This window comes from Arachis duranensis, chromosome 6 (assembly GCF_000817695.3).
Source record: "Arachis duranensis cultivar V14167 chromosome 6, aradu.V14167.gnm2.J7QH, whole genome shotgun sequence".
Taxonomy (NCBI): Eukaryota; Viridiplantae; Streptophyta; class Magnoliopsida; order Fabales; family Fabaceae; genus Arachis; species Arachis duranensis.
In genome coordinates, this window is record NC_029777.3 from 102,668,730 (window position 1) to 102,672,736 (window position 4,007).

A 4,007-nucleotide genomic window follows, 5' to 3' on the forward strand; every position below is an offset into this window, starting at 1 on the left:
TCATATGCAGCTGTAATGGGGTTAGCATATGACCCCAGAGTCCTTCTGGACTGATCAATCCCACTTAGGTCCATAATGGATAGAGGGAAATGATATGGATTGCAATTAGATAAAAATATATTTTTTTTTGAAATAACCGAAAAATAAAATAAAAACAAAAGGAAAATAAAATAAAATAAAAAAATTCGAAAATTAAAAGAAAATAAGATCAAAGCAAATTGAAAACTGAATCAATTAGTTAATTAAAAAGATTTTGAAATTAGCAATTAGAAAGATATGATTGAAAAATTTTTATGAAAAAGATTTGATTTTTTGAAATAAGGAAAGAGAAAAACAACAAAATGACACCAAACTTAAAATTTTTAGAAAATCAAACACAAATTTTCGAAAATTTTAAAGGAAAAACACAAAGAGGACACCAAACTTAGAATTTTTACGGATCAAAAAGGGACTAAAGACATGTAAGTTCGAAAATTAGAAGAAAAACAAAAGCATGCAATTGACACCAAACTTAAAATATGAAACTAGACTCAACTAAAAAACTCTAAACCGACGAAAACAAAACAGTCCTAATCTAAGCAACAAGATAAGCCGTCAGTTGTCCAAACTCGAACAATCCCCGGCAACGGCGCCAAAAACTTGGTGCACGAAATTGCAATCACACTTTTGCAACCCCGCAAAACTAACCAGCAAGTGCACTGGGTCGTCCAAGTAATACCTTACGTGATTGTGAAAAGTAAAAGAACATGAAATAAGTACTTGTTTTGCAGTAATGGGGAACAGGTTGAGGTTTTGGAGATGCTCCATCTTCTGAATCTCTGCTTTCCTACTGTCTTCTTCTTCAAGCACGCAAGGCTCCTTCCATGGCACTTCGAGTGCAGGGAGGTCAGAATCCAACAGCATCTGCAGTCCTTTTTAGTCTCTGAATCAGATTTTTGCTCAGGACCCTCAATTTCAGCCAGAAAATACCTGAAATCACAGAAAAACACACAAACTCATAGTAAAGTCCAGAAAAATGAATTTTAACTAAAAGCTAATAAAAACATACTAAAAACTAACTAAAATTTACTAAAAACATATTAAAAACAATGTCAAAAAGCGTATAAATTATCCGCTCATCAGAATCCAAGTTCCTCTTGTGCACACACAATTTCCTGTACAAAAAGCACAATTTAGGATCAAACCTCAAAGATTGATCGATAAGAAGACACAAATTCGTGCATACCAAAATTCTCGGAGGAATACAGTAAAAGTCATTCTTAAACCGCAACGATTCTGAGTCACTAAAGGTTGAACACATCCAATGAACGATCTGTATAAAAAATTTACATTGCGTTAGGGTCATCTATTTGTGCCATGATATATACTAAGAAACATATTCATTCTATTAATGTGTTGAAGTGATCTACTTACATTGCTGGTGACCCAGTGCCGGAGTAGCAACGAGCAGATATCCTCTTGGACCAATGATAGATGTTGCTTTCTTTCATATGCCGCACAACTTGATTCTGCTCCGACGAACGATTGGCAGCCCATCGCCGCAATCGCTCCTCATCATCCTCGTCCAGCTTTCGCCCTTTTAGCAGTGAATGCACCTTTATAGGAGTACATTGGGTAAACATCTGTTCCGTCTGAGTCATGCCTGGTGAAATCTTCTTGCTTGGTGGGCTAGGAGTCTTACAAGACGGAGAGGCTGGCATCACGGTCTGTAGTAGCCTCGTGTTCTGCAGTTGCTCAAAGTATTACCATATTTGTTCACTCTCGGGGTCTCGGTTCGAAATGAAATTAGGATTACTGCAAATAACTCAACCTATGTTAGAGAAAAGGTAGTTGTATACGGATGCAATCCCAAATTCATTAAAAAGCAAAATAGACCACAGAATGAAATAGTTTTGCTTAGGAGACTTGCCCGTCGAACTCCCATTCTTCATGTTGCACCAACGCAACGGAGAGTGTTCCTGCATCGGGCAAGCTAGAGACAGGTGTTTCTTGGGGAGCGTTATCCTTATTGAGGTTCCCTTCGGGTGGATCAGCACTTGGTTTTTGTTGGTCAACCCTCTGGTTATACAGTCGGCACATCCTCTTGGCAAGAGGCTCATTCTCCTTGTCATCATCTGTGCTAATTGGGAGATCCTTTTTCTCAAATTGCTTTGGGCTTGACGTACATGATCGGTCCTTCTTAGCCCCTCAATTTTTTTGCGTAACTCTCCTGCTAGGCTGTTTTATGCATAACGATTATGTTGGGTAAAGAAACATCCAATTACATTGAAAAGAACCTAGTAAACTTATGCAATGCTATTCAATATACTCACTCTCGGGCTAGTTTTTGATCCGTCGGTGCGGTGTGAATTTCTTCTAGTTGGAGGTGGAGCTATTGTGCGTCCACTTGGTCGTCTTTCCGTTGATACCTGCCTACTCTTTCCACAGATTAAGCTCCCCTGTTTGAAGTGATAGCATGAACCAAATTAACCATAGCGAAGTAAATTTATTAACATGATAAAGTATCGTGTTTACACTCGGTGGCACCGAATCCTTTCGCCCACGCTTCTGTGGTGCTTTTTTTCCAGTTCTACTCCTTGCAGCATGTGGTGAATGACACTTTATGTCCTCAACTTCACCCTGTCTAGTCAAAAGACGACCCTGGTTTAAAAAACGAAGAAAATCAATGATCTTAATCGAATCCCAAGGCACCACCAAAAGAGAAACCAGAAACAGAGTGATAAAACATCAAGAAACATACTTAGAGTCAATGAAAAAAGGAAAAAATAAAAAAATATATTGACTCATCTGATAGGCAATTTTGACCTTCAAAGTGGCATAACTTAACCTTTTACAGGAGTGAAATGAGTACCTCGGATATAATATACTGCGCCTTCTTTTCTAGCCTCTCCGAGCTCCACGCATCGAGCCATGGCTCAGGCTCAAGACAGTTGTCGAGCAGAACGTATTGCAACTGCTGAAAATAGAGGATCTACACAGAGGACGGGCACACGTCATTTTACACATGAAGGAAAACCAAGTTGAATATACTATTAAGTTGAACAGTTAGCATGAAATATGGTACAAGATTCTATAAGGTTGGCAATTAATTGGAATATAACAGGCGAAACAAAACTAGTGACAGGAAACATTCAGATGAAATCATACACCGAAGCATCCAAAATTAGTAGACAAAGATTCAAGTAAATCATCAACATATCAGTAAATATCATAGAAATAATAGTACTAAAGACTGAACTCTCCAAACTAATGTAAAGCAAATTACTATTATACAATTTATTTTGTTCACAAAACAACATCATACTGAATTTGGTAATGGTCATTGCATCATACCAGCATGACGAACATGCAGCCTTCACATGTTTTGTTCCCTTTCAGCTTATACTTTTCCACTGCCTGTTCAAACCACTTCATAGTTTCCAACGACCAGTTGAATCTCCACGGATCAGAAACATCTAACACGGCGTAGATGTGCCATGGAGAGAGAACATGTTGAATGGTGGGGGCACAGAAACATTTTCATCACCACCAGTAGAAAGTATCTCCTGAACTCCATCCTATCTGATTCCGTGGCCATTGGACAGCTGTAAACTAAATCCTGTAGCTCGGTTGTTGTCCGTCTATGGAACCTTTTTTGAATGGCCACGTGGGACGGATTACTCTCATCGAGAGCTGGAAATGGATCCCCTACAACATGTTCATGTGTTATTGCATGGTAATATTTTCATGCCCAAATATATTTATGCCAACACGCCTATGCAAGACTAGGTAATTAAGATATCGGAACTTACCTTGAGACGGAAGGCCGAAGACCTTCCCGATTAACTCGGCATTGAGGCGGATGTTGCCTATGTCGAGTACAAAAGTTCTCTGCTTTACTTGATACGACTCAGCCAGGTGAACCATGATGGCTTGCTTTACAGACCAATTTGGAACACGCCTCAAGAATCCGAATCCAATCTCATCAATCTCCGCAAGCTTCTCAACGGAGTTATTTTTAGATAGCA